At 54.5% G+C, this 18,324-nt stretch overlaps 1 pseudogene; it reads right to left on the bottom strand.

Annotated features, from left to right (window-relative positions):
* The window catches only part of LOC116969573, an 18,324-nt pseudogene extending 7,478 nt beyond the window's left edge, over nucleotides 1-10,846 (bottom strand).
* Nucleotides 10,847-18,324: the final 7,478 nt, after the last annotated feature.

The following is an 18,324-nucleotide window of genomic DNA, read 5'->3' as shown; positions in this document are numbered from 1 at the left end:
GGGGACTAGTGTAGATGGGGCATGTTGGTCGGGGTGGGACTAGTGTAGATGGGGCATGTTGGTCGGGGTGGGACTAGTGTAGAAGGGGCATGTTGGTCGGGGTGGGACTAGTGTAGATGGGGCATGTTGGTCGGGGTGGGACTAGTGTAGACTGGGGCATGTTGGTCGGGGTGGGACTAGTGTAGATGGGGCATGTTGGTCGGGGTGGGACTAGTGTAGATGGGGCATGTTGGTCGGGGTGGGACTAGTGTAGACGGGGCATGTTGGTCGGGGTGGGACTAGTGTAGACTGGGGCATGTTGGTCGGGGTGGGACTAGTGTAGACGGGGCATGTTGGTCGGGGTGGGACTAGTGTAGATGGGGCATGTTGGTCGGGGTGGGACTAGTGTAGATGGGGCATGTTGGTCGGGGTGGGACTAGTGTAGACGGGGCATGTTGGTCGGGGTGGGACTAGTGTAGATGGGGCATGTTGGTCGGGGTGGGACTAGTGTAGATGGGGCATGTTGGTCGGGGTGGGACTAGTGTAGACGGGGCATGTTGGTCGGGGTGGGACTAGTGTAGACGGGGCATGTTGGTCGGGGTGGGACTAGTGTAGATGGGGCATGTTGGTCGGGGTGGGACTAGTGTAGATGGGGCATGTTGGTCGGGGTGGGACTAGTGTAGATGGGGCATGTTGGTCGGGGTGGGACTAGTGTAGATGGGGCATGTTGGTCGGGGTGGGACTAGTGTAGACGGGGCATGTTGGTCGGGGTGGGACTAGTGTAGACGGGGCATGTTGGTCGGGGTGGGACTAGTGTAGACGGGGCATGTTGGTCGGGGTGGGACTAGTGTAGATGGGGCATGTTGGTCGGGGTGGGACTAGTGTAGATGGGGCATGTTGGTCGGGGTGGGACTAGTGTAGATGGGGCATGTTGGTCGGGGTGGGACTAGTGTAGATGGGGCATGTTGGTCGGGGTGGGACTAGTGTAGATGGGGCATGTTGGTCGGGGTGGGACTAGTGTAGATGGGGCATGTTGGTCGGGGTGGGACTAGTGTAGACTGGGGCATGTTGGTCGGGGTGGGACTAGTGTAGATGGGGCATGTTGGTCGGGGTGGGACTAGTGTAGACTGGGGCATGTTGGTCGGGGTGGGACTCGTGTAGATGGGGCATGTTGGTCGGGGTGGGACTAGTGTAGATGGGGCATGTTGGTCGGGGTGGGACTAGTGTAGATGGGGCATGTTGGTCGGGGTGGGACTAGTGTAGACGGGGCATGTTGGTCGGGGTGGGACTAGTGTAGAGTGCGGCATGTTGGTCGGGGTGGGACTAGTGTAGACTGGGGCATGTTGGTCGGGGTGGGACTAGTGTAGATGGGGCATGTTGGTCGGGGTGGGACTAGTGTAGATGGGGCATGTTGGTCGGGGTGGGACTAGTGTAGATGGGGAATGTTGGTCGGGGTGGGACTAGTGTAGACGGGGCATGTTGGTCGGGGTGGGACTAGTGTAGATGGGGCATGTTGGTCGGGGTGGGACTAGTGTAGATGGGGCATGTTGGTCGGGGTGGGACTAGTGTAGACTGGGCATGTTGGTCGGGGTGGGACTAGTGTAGATGGGGCATGTTGGTCGGGGTGGGACTAGTGTAGACTGGGGCATGTTGGTCGGGGTGGGACTAGTGTAGATGGGGCTTGTTGGTCGGGGTGGGACTAGTGTAGATGGGGCATGTTGGTCGGGGTGGGACTAGTGTAGACGGGGCATGTTGGTCGGGGTGGGACTAGTGTAGATGGGGCATGTTGGTCGGGGTGGGACTAGTGTAGACGGGGCATGTTGGTCGGGGTGGGACTAGTGTAGATGGGGCATGTTGGTCGGGGTGGGACTAGTGTAGATGGGGCATGTTGGTCGGGGTGGGACTAGTGTAGATGGGGCATGTTGGTCGGGGTGGTACTAGCGTAGATGGGGCATGTTGGTCGTGGTGGGACTAGCGTAGACGGGGCATGTTGGTCGGGGTGTGACTATTGTAGATGGGGCATGTTGGTCGGGTGGGACTGGCGTAGACGGGGCATGTTGGTCGGGGTGGGACTAGTGTAGATGGGGCATGTTGGTCGGGGTGGGACTAGTGTAGATGGGGCATGTTGGTCGGGGTGGGACTAGTGTAGATGGGGCATGTTGGTCGGGGTGGGACTAGTGTAGATGGGGCATGTTGGTCGGGGTGGGACTAGTGTAGACTGGGGCATGTTGGTCGGGGTGGGACTAGTGTAGATGGGGCATGTTGGTCGGGGTGGGACTAGTGTAGATGGGGCATGTTGGTCGGGGTGGGACTAGTGTAGACTGGGGCATGTTGGTCGGGGTGGGACTAGTGTAGATGGGGCATGTTGGTCGGGGTGGGACTAGTGTAGATGGGGCATGTTGGTCGGGGTGGGACTAGTGTAGACGGGGCATGTTGGTCGGGGTGGGACTAGTGTAGACGGGGCATGTTGGTCGGGGTGGGACTAGTGTAGATGGGGCATGTTGGTCGGGGTGGGACTAGTGTAGATGGGGCATGTTGGTCGGGGTGGGACTAGTGTAGATGGGGCATGTTGGTCGGGGTGGGACTAGTGTAGATGGGGCATGTTGGTCGGGGTGGGACTAGTGTAGATGGGGCATGTTGGTCGGGGTGGGACTAGTGTAGATGGGGCATGTTGGTCGGGGTGGGACTAGTGTAGATGGGGCATGTTGGTCGGGGTGGGACTAGTGTAGATGGGGCATGTTGGTCGGGGTGGGACTAGTGTAGATGGGGCATTTGGTCGGGGTGGGACTAGTGTAGATGGGGCATGTTGGTCGGGGTGGGACTAGTGTAGATGGGGCATGTTGGTCGGGGTGGGACTAGCGTAGACAGGGACATGTTGGTCGGGGTGGGACTAGTGTAGATGGGGCATGTTGGTCGGGGTGGGACTAGTGTAGACGGGGCATGTTGGTCGGGGTGGGACTAGTGTAGATGGGGCATGTTGGTCGGGGTGGGACTAGTGTAGATGGGGCATGTTGGTCGGGGTGGGACTAGTGTAGACGGGGCATGTTGGTCGGGGTGGGACTAGCGTAGACGGGGCATGTTGGTCGGGGTGGGACTAGTGTAGATGGGGCATGTTGGTCGGGGTGGGACTAGTGTAGATGGGGCATGTTGGTCGGGGTGGGACTAGTGTAGATGGGGCATGTTGGTCGGGGTGGGACTAGTGTAGACGGGGCATGTTGGTCGGGGTGGGACTAGTGTAGACGGGGCATGTTGGTCGGGGTGGGACTAGTGTAGACGGGGCATGTTGGTCGGGGTGGGACTAGTGTAGATGGGGCATGTTGGTCGGGGTGGGACTAGTGTAGATGGGGCATGTTGGTCGGGGTGGGACTAGTGTAGATGGGGCATGTTGGTCGGGGTGGGACTAGTGTAGACGGGGCATGTTGGTCGGGGTGGGACTAGTGTAGATGGGGCATGTTGGTCGGGGTGGGACTAGTGTAGATGGGGCATGTTGGTCGGGGTGGGACTAGTGTAGATGGGGCATGTTGGTCGGGGTGGGACTAGTGTAGAGGGGCATGTTGGTCGGGGTGGGACTAGTGTAGATGGGGCATGTTGGTCGGGGTGGGACTAGTGTAGATGGGGCATGTTGGTCGGGGTGGGACTAGTGTAGATGGGGCATGTTGGTCGGGGTGGGACTAGTGTAGATGGGGCATGTGGTCGGGGTGGGACTAGTGTAGACGGGGCATGTTGGTCGGGGTGGGACTAGTGTAGACGGGGCATGTTGGTCGGGGTGGGACTAGTGTAGACGGGGCATGTTGGTCGGGGTGGGACTAGTGTAGAAGGGGCATGTTGGTCGGGGTGGGACTAGTGTAGACGGGGCATGTTGGTCGGGGTGGGACTAGTGTAGACGGGGCATGTTGGTCGGGGTGGGACTAGTGTAGACGGGGCATGTTGGTCGGGGTGGGACTAGTGTAGACGGGGCATGTTGGTCGGGGTGGGACTAGTGTAGACGGGGCATGTTGGTCGGGGTGGGACTAGTGTAGACGGGGCATGTTGGTCGGGGGTGGGACTAGTGTAGATGGGGCATGTTGGTCGGTGTGGGACTAGTGTAGATGGGGCATGTTGGTCGGGGTGGGACTAGTGTAGATGGGGCATGTTGGTCGGGGGGGGACTAGTGTAGATGGGGCATGTTGGTCGGGGTGGACTAGTGTAGATGGGGCATGTTGGTCGGGTGGGGACTAGTGTAGACGGGGCCTGTGGGTCGGGGTGGGACTAGTGTAGACTGGGCATGTTGGTCGGGGTGGGACTAGTGTAGAGGGGCATGTTGGTCGGGGTGGGACTAGTGTAGACGGGCATGTTGGTCGGGGTGGGACTAGTGTAGATGGGGCATGTTGGTCGGGGTGGGACTAGTGTAGCCGGGGCATGTTGGTCGGGGTGGGACTAGGGTAGATGGGGCATGTTGGTCGGGGTGGGACTAGTGTAGATGGGGCATGTTGGTCGGGGTGGGACTAGTGTAGAGGGGGCATGTTGGTCGGGGTGGGACTAGTGTAGATATGGCATGTTGGTCGGGGTGGGACTAGATGGGGCATGTTGGTCGGGGTAGCACTAGTGTAGATGGGCCATGTTGGTCGGGGTAGTACTTGTGTAGATTGTGGCATGTTGGTCGGGGTAGGCCTAGTGTAGATGGGGCATGTTGGTCGGGGTGGGACTAGTGTAGATGGGGCATGTTGGTCGGGGTGGGACTAGTGTAGATGGGGCATGTTGGTCGGGGTGGGACTAGTGTAGATGGGGCATGTTGGTCGGGGTGGGACTAGTGTAGATGGGGCATGTTGGTCGGGGTGGGACTAGTGTAGATGGGGCATGTTGGTCGGGGTGGGACTAGTGTAGATGGGGCATGTTGGTCGGGGTGGGACTAGTGTAGATGGGGCATGTTGGTCGGGGTGGGACTAGTGTAGATGGGGCATGTTGGTCGGGGTGGGACTAGTGTAGATGGGGCATGTTGGTCGGGGTGGGACTAGTGTAGACGGGGCATGTTGGTCGGGGTGGGACTAGTGTAGCTATGGCATGTTGGTCGGGGTGGGACAAGTGTAGATGGGGCAGGTTGGTCGTGGTGGGACTAATGTAGATGGGGCATGTTGGTCGGGGTGGGACTAGTGTAGATATGGCATGTTGGTCGGGGTGGGACTAGTGTAGACGGGGCATGTTGGTCGGGGTGGGACTAGTGTAGATGGGGCATGTTGGTCGGGGTGGGACTAGTGTAGATGGGGCATGTTGGTCGGGGTGGGACTAGTGTAGACAGGGCATGTTGGTCGGGGTGGGACTAGTGTAGACGGGGCATGTTGGTCGGGGTGGGACTAGTGTAGACGGGGCATGTTGGTCGGGGTGGGACTAGTGTAGACGGGGCATGTTGGTCGGGGTGGGACTAGTGTAGATGGGGCATGTTGGTCGGGGTGGGACTAGTGTAGATGGGGCATGTTGGTCGGGGTGGGACTAGTGTAGCTGGGGCATGTTGGTCGGGGTGGGACTAGTGTAGACGGGGCATGTTGGTCGGGGTGGGACTAGTGTAGACGGGGCATGTTGGTCGGGGTGGGACTAGTGTAGACTGGGCATGTTGGTCGGGGTGGGACTAGTGTAGACGGGGCATGTTGGTCGGGGTGGGACTAGTGTAGACAGGGCATGTTGGTCGGGGTGGGACTAGTGTAGACGGGGCATGTTGGTCGGGGTGGGACTAGTGTAAATGGGGCATGTTGGTCGGGGTGGGACTAGTGTAGATGGGGCATGTTGGTCGGGGTGGGACTAGTGTAGATGGGGCATGTTGGTCGGGGTGGGACTAGTGTAGACGGGGCATGTTGGTCGGGGTGGGACTAGTGTAGACGGGGCATGTTGGTCGGGGTGGGACTAGTGTAGACGGGGGCATGTTGGTCGGGGTGGGACTAGTGTAGATGGGGCATGTTGGTCGGGGTGGGACTAGTGTAGATGGGGCATGTTGGTCGGGGTGGGACTAGTGTAGAGGGGGCATGTTGGTCGGGGTGGGACTAGTGTAGACGGGGCATGTTGGTCGGGGTGGGACTAGTGTAGACGGGGCATGTTGGTCGGGGTGGGACTAGTGTAGATGGGGCATGTTGGTCGGGGTGGGACTAGTGTAGATGGGGCATGTTGGTCGGGGTGGGACTAGTGTAGATGGGGCATGTTGGTCGGGGTGGGACTAGTGTAGACGGGGCATGTTGGTCGGGGTGGGACTAGTGTAGACGGGGCATGTTGGTCGGGGTGGGACTAGTGTAGATGGGGCATGTTGGTCGGGGTGGGACTAGTGTAGACGGGGGCATGTTGGTCGGGGTGGGACTAGTGTAGATGGGGCATGTTGGTCGGGGTGGGACTAGTGTAGATGGGGCATGTTGGTCGGGGTGGGACTAGTGTAGACGGGGCATGTTGGTCGGGGTGGGACTAGTGTAGACGGGGCATGTTGGTCGGGGTGGGACTAGTGTAGACGGGGCATGTTGGTCGGGGTGGGACTAGTGTAGACGGGGCATGTTGGTCGGGGTGGGACTAGTGTAGACAGGGCATGTTGGTCGGGGTGGGACTAGTGTAGACGGGGCATGTTGGTCGGGGTGGGACTAGTGTAGACGGGGCATGTTGGTCGGGGTGGGACTAGTGTAGATGGGGCATGTTGGTCGGGGTGGGACTAGTGTAGACGGGGCATGTTGGTCGGGGTGGGACTAGTGTAGACGGGGCATGTTGGTCGGGGTGGGACTAGTGTAGACTGGGCCTGTTGGTCGGGGTGGGACTAGTGTAGATGGGGCATGTTGGTCGGGGTGGGACTAGTGTAGATGGGGCATGTTGGTCGGGGTGGGACTAGTGTAGATGGGGCATGTTGGTCGGGGTGGGACTAGTGTAGATGGGGCATGTTGGTCGGGGTGGGACTAGTGTAGATGGGGCATGTTGGTCGGGGTGGGACTAGTGTAGATGGGGCATGTTGGTCGGGGTGGGACTAGTGTAGATGGGGCATGTTGGTCGGGGTGGGACTAGTGTAGATGGGGCATGTTGGTCGGGGTGGGACTAGTGTAGATGGGGCATGTTGGTCGGGGTGGGACTAGTGTAGATGGGGCATGTTGGTCGGGGTGGGACTAGTGTAGACGGGGCATGTTGGTCGGGGTGGGACTAGTGTAGATGGGGCATGTTGGTCGGGGTGGGACTAGTGTAGACGGGGCATGTTGGTCGGGGTGGGACTAGTGTAGACTGGGCATGTTGGTCGGGGTGGGACTAGTGTAGATGGGGCATGTTGGTCGGGGTGGGACTAGTGTAGACGGGGCATGTTGGTCGGGGTGGGACTAGTGTAGACGGGGCATGTTGGTCGGGGTGGGACTAGTGTAGATGGGGCATGTTGGTCGGGGTGGGACTAGTGTAGACGGGGCATGTTGGTCGGGGTGGGACTAGTGTAGCGGGGGAATGTTGGTCGGGGTGGGACTAGTGTAGACGGGGCATGTTGGTCGCGGTGGGACTAGTGTAGACGGGGCATGTTGGTCGGGGTGGGACTAGTGTAGATGGGGCATGTTGGTCGGGGTGGGACTAGTGTAGATGGGGCATGTTGGTCGGGGTGGGACTAGTGTAGATGGGGCATGTTGGTCAGGGTGGGACTAGTGTAGATGGGGCATGTTGGTCGTGGTGGGACTAGTGTAGATGGGGCATGTTGGTCCGGGTGGGACTAGCGTAGACGGGGCATGTTGGTCGGGGTGGGACTAGTGTAGACGGGGCATGTTGGTCGGGGTGGGACTAGTGTAGATGGGGCATGTTGGTCGGGGTGGGACTAGTGTAGATGGGGCATGTTGGTCGGGGTGGGACTAGTGTAGACGGGGCATGTTGGTCGGGGTGGGACTAGTGTAGACTGGGGCATGTTGGTCGGGGTGGGACTAGTGTAGACGGGGCATGTTGGTCGGGGTGGGACTAGTGTAGACGGGGCATGTTGGTCGGGGTGGGACTAGTGTAGACGGGGCATGTTGGTCGGGGTGGGACTAGTGTAGACGGGGCATGTTGGTCGGGGTGGGACTAGTGTAGACGGGGCATGTTGGTCGGGGTGGGACTAGTGTAGATGGGGCATGTTGGTCGGGGTGGGACTAGTGTAGATGGGGCATGTTGGTCGGGGTGGGACTAGTGTAGATGGGGCATGTTGGTGGGGGTGGGACTAGTGTAGATGGGGCATGTTGGTCGGGGTGGGACTAGTGTAGATGGGGCATGTTGGTCGGGGTGGGACTAGTGTAGATGGGGCATGTTGGTCGGGGTGGGACTAGTGTAGATGGGGCATGTTGGTCGGGGTGGGACTAGTGTAGATGGGGCATGTTGGTCGGGGTGGGACTAGTGTAGTTGGGGCATGTTGGTCGGGGTGGGACTAGTGTAGATGGGGCATGTTGGTCGGGGTGGGACTAGTGTAGACGGGGCATGTTGGTCGGGGTGGGACTAGTGTAGACGGGGCATGTTGGTCGGGGTGGGACTAGTGTAGATGGGGCATGTTGGTCGGGGTGGGACTAGTGTAGACGGGGCATGTTGGTCGGGGTGGGACTAGTGTAGACGGGGCATGTTGGTCGGGGTGGGACTAGTGTAGACGGGGCATGTTGGTCGGGGTGGGACTAGTGTAGACGGGGCATGTTGGTCGGGGTGGGACTAGTGTAGATGGGGCATGTTGGTCGGGGTGGGACTAGTGTAGATGGGGCATGTTGGTCGGGGTGGGACTAGTGTAGATGGGGCATGTTGGTCGGGGTGGGACTAGTGTAGATGGGGCATGTTGGTCGGGGTGGGACTAGTGTAGATGGGGCATGTTGGTCGGGGTGGGACTAGTGTAGATGGGGCATGTTGGTCGGGGTGGGACTAGTGTAGCTGGGGCATGTTGGTCGGGGTGGGACTAGTGTAGACGGGGCATGTTGGTCGGGGTGGGACTAGTGTAGACGGGGCATGTTGGTCGGGGTGGGACTAGTGTAGACGGGGCATGTTGGTCGGGGTGGGACTAGTGTAGACGGGGCATGTTGGTCGGGGTGGGACTAGTGTAGACGGGGCATGTTGGTCGGGGTGGGACTAGTGTAGCTGGGGCATGTTGGTCGGGGTGGGACTAGTGTAGATGGGGCATGTTGGTCGGGGTGGGACTAGTGTAGACGGGGCATGTTGGTCGGGGTGGGACTAGTGTAGACGGGGCATGTTGGTCGGGGTGGGACTAGTGTAGATGGGGCATGTTGGTCGGGGTGGGACTAGTGTAGATGGGGCATGTTGGTCGGGGTGGGACTAGTGTAGATGGGGCATGTTGGTCGGGGTGGGACTAGTGTAGATGGGGCATGTTGGTCGGGGTGGCACTAGTTAATCTGGCGCATGTTGGTCGGGGTGGGACTAGTGTAGCTGGGGGATGTTGGTCGGGGTGGGACTAGTGTAGATGGGGCATGTTGGTCGGGGTGGGACTAGTGTAGACGGGGCATGTTGGTCGGGGTGGGACTAGTGTAGATGGGGCACGTTGGTCGGGGTGGGACTAGTGTAGATGGGGCATGTTGGTCGGGGTGGGCCTAGTGTGGATGGGGCATGTTGGTCGGGGTGCGCCTAGTGTAGATGGGGCATGTTGGCCGGGGTGGGACTAGTGTAGATGGGGCATGTTGGTCGGGGTGGGACTAGTGTAGACGGGGCATGTTGGTCGGGGTGCGCCTAGTGTAGATGGGGCATGTTGGCCGGCGTGGGCAAGTAGGGCCGAAGGGCCTGTTTCTACACACCTTGTCTCTATAAGTCTAGCAAGCAGGTATGTGACTAATGGGGTACCGCAAGGCTCAATGCTGGGACCCCAGCTATTTACAATATATATTAATGATTTGGACGAGGGAATTGAATGCAACATCTCCAAGTTTGCGGATGACATGAAGCTGGGGGGCAGTGTTAGCTGTGAGGAGGATGCTAGGAGGCTGCAAGGTGACTTGGATAGGCTGGGTGAGTGGGCTAATGCATGGCAGATGCAGTATAATGTGGATAAATGTGATCTTATCCACTTTGGTGGCAAAAACAGGAAAGTAGACTATTATCTAAATGGTGGCCGACTAGGAAAAGGGGAGATGCAACGAGACCTGGGTGTCATGGTACACCAGTCATTGAAAGTAGGCATGCAGGTGCAGCAGGCAGTGAAGAAAGCCAATGGTATGTTAGCATTCATAGCAAAAGGATTTGAGTATAGGAGCAGGGAGGTTCTACTGCAGTTGTACAGGGTCTTGGTGAGACCACACCTGGAGTATTGCGTACAGTTTTGTTCTCCAAATCTGAGGAAGGACATTATTGCCATAGAGGGAGTGCAGAGAAGGTTCACCAGACTGATTCCTGGGATGTCTGGACTTTCATATGAGGAAAGACTGGATAGACTCGGCTTGTACTAGCCAGAATTTAGAAGATTGAGGGGGGGATCTTATAGAAACTTACAACATTCTTAAGGGGTTGGACAGGCTAGATGCAGGAAGATTGTTCCAGATGTTGGGGAAGTCCAGGACAAGGGGTCACAGCTTAAGGATAGAGGGGAAATCCTTTAGGACCGAGATGAGAAAAACATTTTTCACACAGAGAGTGGTGAATCTGTGGAATTCTCTGCCACAGAAGGTAGTTGAGGCCACAGTTCATTGGCTATATTTAAGAGGACGTTAGATGTGACCCTTGTGGCTAAAGGGATGGGGCATGTTGGTCGGCCCATGGTTCTACCACTCCATGAGAGGCCAAGTCTGCTTCAATTCACTGGGAACTGGCAACTGAGAGGTTAACACATCTTCATGCATGAGAGGACAATGAACAATAACCTCACGCTTGCTTGCATCCTGACTGAGTCTTGCGTCACCTTCAGCTCCTGGTCCCATCTGGCAGGCGAGAGAAACCTGTTTGTCAGCTCCATCGACGGTGGAATCCCCCGCGGAGATCTTACGACAGAAAGAAAAACAACTTGAGTCTTCTCCGCACATCTCCATGCAGTGAAATTAACGTTGAGAATATCCCACCCACGTCCAAAATCCACCCCTCCAGCCAGCACTGGGCAAGTGGGAAATGTCCGGGCAGATCACCAACAGGTGGAATTGCCTTTGGTTGATGCTGGGGGTGAGGTTCCCAGTTCGATACCCGCCCCGGACAAGGTTTACAGAGTCCCAGAGTCATGGAGTGATACAGTGTAGAAACAGCAGCCTTCAGCCCAACATGCCCACACCGGCCAACATGCCCCGTCTACACTAGTCCCACCCCGACCAACATGCCCCGTCTACACTAGTCCCACCCCGACCAACATGCCCCGTCTACACTAGTCCCACCCCGACCAACGTGCCCCGTCTACACTAGTCCCACCCCGACCAACATGCCCCGTCTACACTAGTCCCACCCCGACCAACATGCCCCGTCTACACTAGTCCCACCCCGACCATCATGCCCCGTCTACACTAGTCCCACCCCGACCAACATGCCCCATCTACACTAGTCCCACCCCGACCAACATGCCCCGTCTACACTAGTCCCACCCCGACCAACATGCCCCGTCTACACTAGTCCCACCCCGACCAACATGCCCCATCTACACTAGTCCCACCCCGACCAACATGCCCCAACTACACTAGTCCCACCCCGACCAACATGCCCCGTCTACACTAGGCCCACCCCGACCAACATGCCCCGTCTACACTAGTCCCACACCGGCCAACATGCCCCGTCTACACTAGTCCCACCCCGACCAACATGCCCCATCTACACTAGTCCCACCTGCTGCCCGCGTTTGGTCCATATCCCTCCAAACCTGTCCTATCCATGCACCTGTCCAACTGTTTCTTAAACATTGGGAATAGTCCCTGCCTCAACTACCTCCTCTAGCAGCTTGTTCCATACATCCACCACCCTCTGTGTGGATAATTTTTCCCTTAAATTCCTATTAAATCTTTTCCCCTTCACCTTGAACCTATGTCCTCTGGTCCTCGATTCCCCTACTCTGGGCGAGAGACTCTGTGTGTCTACCTGATCTATTCCTCTCATGAGTACCAGAGTCACAGAGTCTTCAGCCCAACTTGTCCAAGCCTACCAAGATGTCCCATCTATGCTAGTCCCACCTGCCCGCATTTGGCCCCATGTCCCTCTAAATCTTGCCCGCCCTTGTTCCTGTCCAAGTGTCTTCTAAGTTGGAGTCAGCTCGGGGACTTTTGCCCAGAGTAGGGGAATCAAGAACCAGAGGGCACAGGTTTAAGGTGAAGGGGAAAATGAGTTATTAGGAACCAACACGAAAGACAGTGGGTGTATGGAACGAGCTGCCAGAGGAGGTAGTTGAAACATAGAAACATAGAAACATAGAAATTAGGTGCAGGAGTAGGCCATTCGGCCCTTCGAGCCTGCACCATTCGCCATTCAATATGATCATGGCTGATCATCCAACTCAGTATCCCGTACCTGCCTTCTCTCCATACCCTCTGATCCCCATAGCCACAAGGGCCACATCTAACTCCCTCTTAAATATAGCCAATGAACTGGCCTCGACTACCCTCTGTGGCAGGGAGTTCCAGAGATTCACCACTCTCTGTGTGAAAAAAGTTCTTCTCATCTCGGTTTTAAAGGATTTCCCCCTTATCCTTAAGCTGTGACCCCTTGTCCTGGACTTCCCCAACATCGGGAGCAATCTTCCTGCATCTAGCCTGTCCAACCCCTTAAGAATTTTGTAAGTTTCTATAAGATCCCCTCTCAATCTCCTAAATTCTAGAGAGTATAAACCAAGTCTAGGAAAAGGGGAGATGCAGCGAGACCTGGGTGTCATGGTACACCAGTCATTGAAAGTAGGCATGCAGGTGCAGCAGGCAGTGAAGAAAGCCAATGGTATGTTAGCTTTCATAGCAAAAGGATTTGAGTCTAGGAGCAGGGAGGTTCTACTGCAGTTGTACAGGGTCTTGGTGAGACCACACCTGGAGTATTGCGTACAGTTTTGGTCTCCAAATCTGAGGAAGGACATTATTGCCATAGAGGGAGTGTAGAGAAGGTTCACCAGACTGATTCCTGGGATGTCAGGACTGTCTTATGAAGAAAGACTGAATAGACTTGGTTTATACTCTCTAGAATTTAGGAGATTGAGAGGGGATCTTATAGAAACTTACAAAATTCTTAAGGGGTTGGACAGGCTAGATGCAGGAAGATTGCTCCCGATGTTGGGGAAGTCCAGGACAAGGGGTCACAGCTTAAGGATAAGGGGGAAATCCTTTAAAACCGAGATGAGAAGAACTTTTTTCACACAGAGAGTGGTGAATCTCTGGAACTCCCTGCCACAGAGGGTAGTCGAGGCCAGTTCATTGGCTATATTTAAGAGGGAGTTAGATGTGGCCCTTGTGGCTAAGGGGATCAGAGGGTATGGAGAGAAGGCGGGTACGGGATACTGAGTTGGATGATCAGCCATGATCATATTGAATGGCGAATGGTGCAGGCTCGAAGGGCCGAATGGCCTACTCCTGCACCTAATTTCTATGTTTCTATGTTTCTATGTCTGCAGAGTTCCAGCTGGTGCGGCGTCTACAGCCCGGGATCTCACGTTGGGGACCCGGGGGAAGAAGGAGCTTCCACCGCCGGCCCAGCGGCCAAATTCTACCGCGGGGTCCGGCGTGGACTTACCATCACCCCTGGAGGGGAGCTTCGACCGCCGGCCCTGCAGTCTACGGTGCTTCTGGCTGCGGCGGGGACTTTAAATCTTGACCGCCGGCCTGCGGCCTACAACAACTTAAAGCCGCGGTCTCCGTTAAGGAAGAGCCGATCCTGGACTGACTCTGGTCCTGATCACGGGGGGGGAAATGGAGGAGGACTGGCCAAATTTTGTGCCTTCCACCACAGTGATGAATGCTGTGGTGGATGTTTGTGTTACAGTTTTATTGTGGTTGTGTGTTCTTTATTATTGTATCGCTGCTGGCAACCCAAATTTCCACCAGCCTGGCTGTGTGGCAATAAATTATATCTAATCTAATCTAATCTAACAGGGTACTGATTCTGGAAACTCTTCAACCGCTCTGGACAATCTTCAACCGCGCTGCAAACTCTTCAACCGCTCTTGAAACTCCTCAAAACGTTTTGCAAACTCTACAACCGCCCCCAGAACTCTTCAACCGCCCCCAGAACTCTTCAAGCACATTGCAAGCTCTAGAATAGCTCTGGAAACCCTTCAACCGTCATGGAAACTCTTCAAAACGCCCTGCAAACTCTTCAACTGTCTTGCAAACTCTTCAACCGCCCTGAAAACTCTTCAACCGCTCTGTACAATCTTCAAAACTCCCTGCACACTCTTCAACCGCACTGAAAACTCTTCAAACTTACTTGCCAAGTCATCAACAGCCCTTCAAACTCTTTAAAATTGTTAAAATTGTACAAGGCATTGGTGAGGCCAATTCTGGAGTATGGTGTACAATTTTGGTCGCCTAATTATAGGAAGGATGTCAACAAAATAGAGAGAGTACAGGGGAGATTTACTAGAATGTTGCCTGGGTTTCAGCACCTAAGTTACAGAGAAAGGTTGAACAAGTTAGGTCTTTATTCTTTGGAGCGCAGAAGATTAAGGGGGGACTTGATAGAGGTTTTTAAAATGATGAGAGGGATAGACAGAGTTGACGTGGAAAAGCTTTTCCCACTGAGAGTAGGGAAGTTTCAAACAAGGGGACATGACTTGAGAATTAAGGGACTGAAGTTTAGGGGTAACATGAGGGGGAACTTCTTTACTCAGAGAGTGGTAGCTGTGTGGAATTAGCTTCCAGTGAAGGTGGTGGAGGCAGGTTCGTTTTTATCATTTAAAAATAAATTGGATAGTTATATGGATGGGAAAGGAATGGAGGGTTATGGTCTGAGCGCAGGTATATGGGACTAGGGGAGATTATGTGTTCGGCACGGACTAGAAGGGTCGAGATGGCCTGTTTCCGTGCTGTAATTGTTATATGGTTGTTATATGGTTTAAGCGCACTCAAAAAATTTGAACCTGCAGACTCTTCAGCCACACTGAGAACTCTTCAAACATTCTGCCAACTCTTCAACCGTCCTGATAACTCTTCAAACGCCCTGGAAACTCTTCAGCCGCCTTCAACCGCCCTGATAACTCTTCAACCGCTCAGGAAACTGTCCAAAACGCTTCAACTGCCCCATGAGAACTCTTCAACCGTCGTGAAAACTCTTCAACTGCTCTGCAAACTCTTCAGCCGACTTCATACACCCTGATAACTCTTCAACCGCCCACAAAACACTTCAACCGCCCAGGAAACTCTTGAAAACGACCTGCAAACCCCTCAACTGCCCCGCAAACTCTTCAACCGCTCAGGAAACTCTTCAAAACGCCCTGCAAGCTCTTCAACCGCCATGGAAGCTCTTCAGGGTAGACAAGAATGCTGGAGAAACTCAGTGGGTGAGGCAGCTCTTCAACTGTCTTGCCAACTCATCAACAGCCCTTCAAGACCTCTTTAAGCGCACTGAGAAATTTTCAACTGCCCTGTAAACTCTTCAACCACACTGAGAACTCTTCAACCGCCTTGATAACTCTTCAACCGCTTTGCAAACTCTTCAGTCGCCTGTAAGCTCTCCAACCGCTCTGGAAACTCTTGAAAACGCCATGCAAACTCTTCATCCGTCCAAAAAATTATTCAACCAGCCAGAAAACACGTCAACCGTTCTGAAAACTCTTCAAAACGCTCAGCCAACTCTTCAACCGCCCATAAGTACTCTTCAAACATTCTGCAAACTCTTCAACCGCCCTGTAAACTCTTCGACCGCCCATAAGTACTCTTCAAACATTCAGCAAACCCTTCAACCGCCCCACAAACTCTTCAAGCGTCCCGAGAAGTCCTCAACCACCCAGAAAACTCTTCAGAATGCCTCGCTAACACTTCAAACGCTCTGCAAACTTTTCAACCGCCTTGAAAGCTCTTCAACCGCTCAGAAAACTCACCAACCGCCCCGAAAGTTCTTCAGTCGCCCTGCAAACTCTTCAACCGCCCTGAAAACTCTTCGACCGCTTTGTGAGGGAGAGCTCAGAAGGGGAGGAGATAGTAGGGACCATCTGAATTAAGAGAAGTCAATGCCCTGAAATCTCTTCAACCGCGCTGCAAACTCTTCAAAATGACTTGCCAACTCAACAACAACCCTTCAAACTCTTTAAGTGTGTCCTTGGGCAAGACACTTCACTCACCTTTGCCTGTGTGTGTGGATGTAATTATGTGAAGCACTTTGGGGTCAATGCAAGTTGACTAAAAATGTGCTATATAAATAAAGAAATTTAATTTTAATTTTAATTTTAAGCGCACTCAGAAATTTTCAACATACAGACTCTTCAACCACACTGAGAACTCTCCAAACACTCTGCAAACTATTCTCACGTCCTGTAAACTCTTCAACCGCCCTGCAAACTCTTCCACCGCCCTGCAAACTCTTCAACTGCTCAGGAAACTCTTCTAAAGGCCCTGCGAACTCTTCAACCGCCCATAGGTACTCTTCAAACATTCTGCAAACTCTTCAAGCGCGTGGCAAACTATTCAAAACGACCTGCAAACTCCTCAACCGCTCTGAAAACGCTCCTAAACGCTCTCCCAATTCTTCAACCGCCCTGTAAACTCTTCAACCGCCCTGCGGACTCTTCAAGCGTCCTGAGAACTCCTCAACCGCCCAGAAAACTCTTCAAAATGCCTTGCTAACACTTCAACCGCCCTGGAAACTCTTCACCCGCCCTGGACACTCTTCAACCGCTCGTGAAACTCTCCAAAACGCCCTGCAAACTCTTCAACCGCCATGGAAACGCTTCAGGGTAGACAAGAATGCTGGAGAAACTCAGCGGGTGAGGCAGCATCTATGGAGTGAAGGAATAGACAACGTTTCCAGAGCGGTTATCCATTTTGGTGGCAGAAACAGGAAAGTAGACTATTATCTAAATGGTGGCCGACTAGGAAAAGGGGAGATGCAGCGAGACCTGGGTGTCATGGTACACCAGTCATTGAAAGTAGGCATGCAGGTGCAGCAGGCAGTGAAGAAAGCAAATGGTATGTTAGCTTTCATAGCAAAAGGATTTGAGTATAGGAGCAGGGAGGTTCTACTGCAGTTGTACAGGGTCTTGGTGAGACCACACCTGGAGTATTGCGTACAGTTTTGGTCTCCAAATCTGAGGAAGGACATTATTGCCATAGAGGGAGTGCAGAGAAGGTTCACCAGACTGATTCATGGGATGTCAGGACTGTCTTATGAAGAAAGACTGGATAGACTTGGTTTATACTCTCTAGAATTTAGGAGATTGAGAGGGGATCTTATAGAAACTTACAAAATTCTTAAGGCGTTGGACAGGCTAGATGCAGGAAGATTGCTCCCGATGTTGGGGAAGTCCAGGACAAGGGGTCACAGCTTAGGGATAAGGGGGAAATCCTTTAAAACCGAGATGAGAAGAACTTTTTTCACACAGAGAGTGGTGAATCTCTGGAACTCTCTGCCACAGAGGGGAGTCGAGGCCAGTTCATTGGCTATATTTAAGAGGGAGTTAGATGTGGCCCTTGTGGCTAAAGGGATCAGGGGGTATGGAGAGAAGGCAGGTACGGGATACTGAGTTGGATGATCAGCCATGATCATATTGAATGGCGGTGCAGGCTTGAAGGGCCGAATGGCCTACTCCTGCACCTAATTTCTATGTTTCTATGTTTCAACCGCACTGAAAACTCTTCAAAATTACTTGCCAAGTCATCAACAGCCCTTCAAACTCTTTAAGCGCACTCAGAAATGTTCAACCTGCAGACTCTTCAGCCACACTGAGAACTCTTCAAACATTCTGCCAACTCTTCAACCATCCTGATAACTCTTCAAACGCCCTGGAAACTCTTCAGCCGCCTTCAAACGCCCGGATAACTCTTCAACCGCTCAGGAAACTGTCCAAAACGCTTCAACTGCCCTGAGAACTCTTCAACCGTCGTGAAAACTCTTCAACTGCTCTGCAAACTCTTCAGCCGCCTTCACACACCCTGATAACTCTTCAACCGCCCACAAAACACTTCAACCGCCCAGGAAACTCTTCGAAACGACCTGCAAACTCCTCAACTGCCCTGCAAGCTCTTCAACCGCTCAGGATACTCTTCAAAACGCCCTGCAAGCTCTTCAACCGCCCTGGGAACTCTTCAACCGCGCACGAAACTCTCCAAAACGCCCTGCAAACTCTTCAACCGCCATGGAAACTCTTCAGGGTGGACAAGAATGCTGGAGAAACTCAGTGGGTGAGGCAGATCTTCAACTGTCTTGCCAACTCATCAACAGCCCTTCAAAACCTCTTTAAGCGCACTGAGAAATTTTCAACTGCCCTGTAAACTCTTCAACCACACTGAGAACTCTTCAACCGCCTTGATAACTCTTCAACCGCTCTGCAAA

Source organism: Amblyraja radiata, unplaced genomic scaffold (assembly GCF_010909765.2).
Source record: "Amblyraja radiata isolate CabotCenter1 unplaced genomic scaffold, sAmbRad1.1.pri S88, whole genome shotgun sequence".
In the NCBI taxonomy this organism is placed as follows: Eukaryota; Metazoa; Chordata; class Chondrichthyes; order Rajiformes; family Rajidae; genus Amblyraja; species Amblyraja radiata.
This window is presented reverse-complemented; position numbering and strand designations above follow the sequence as displayed.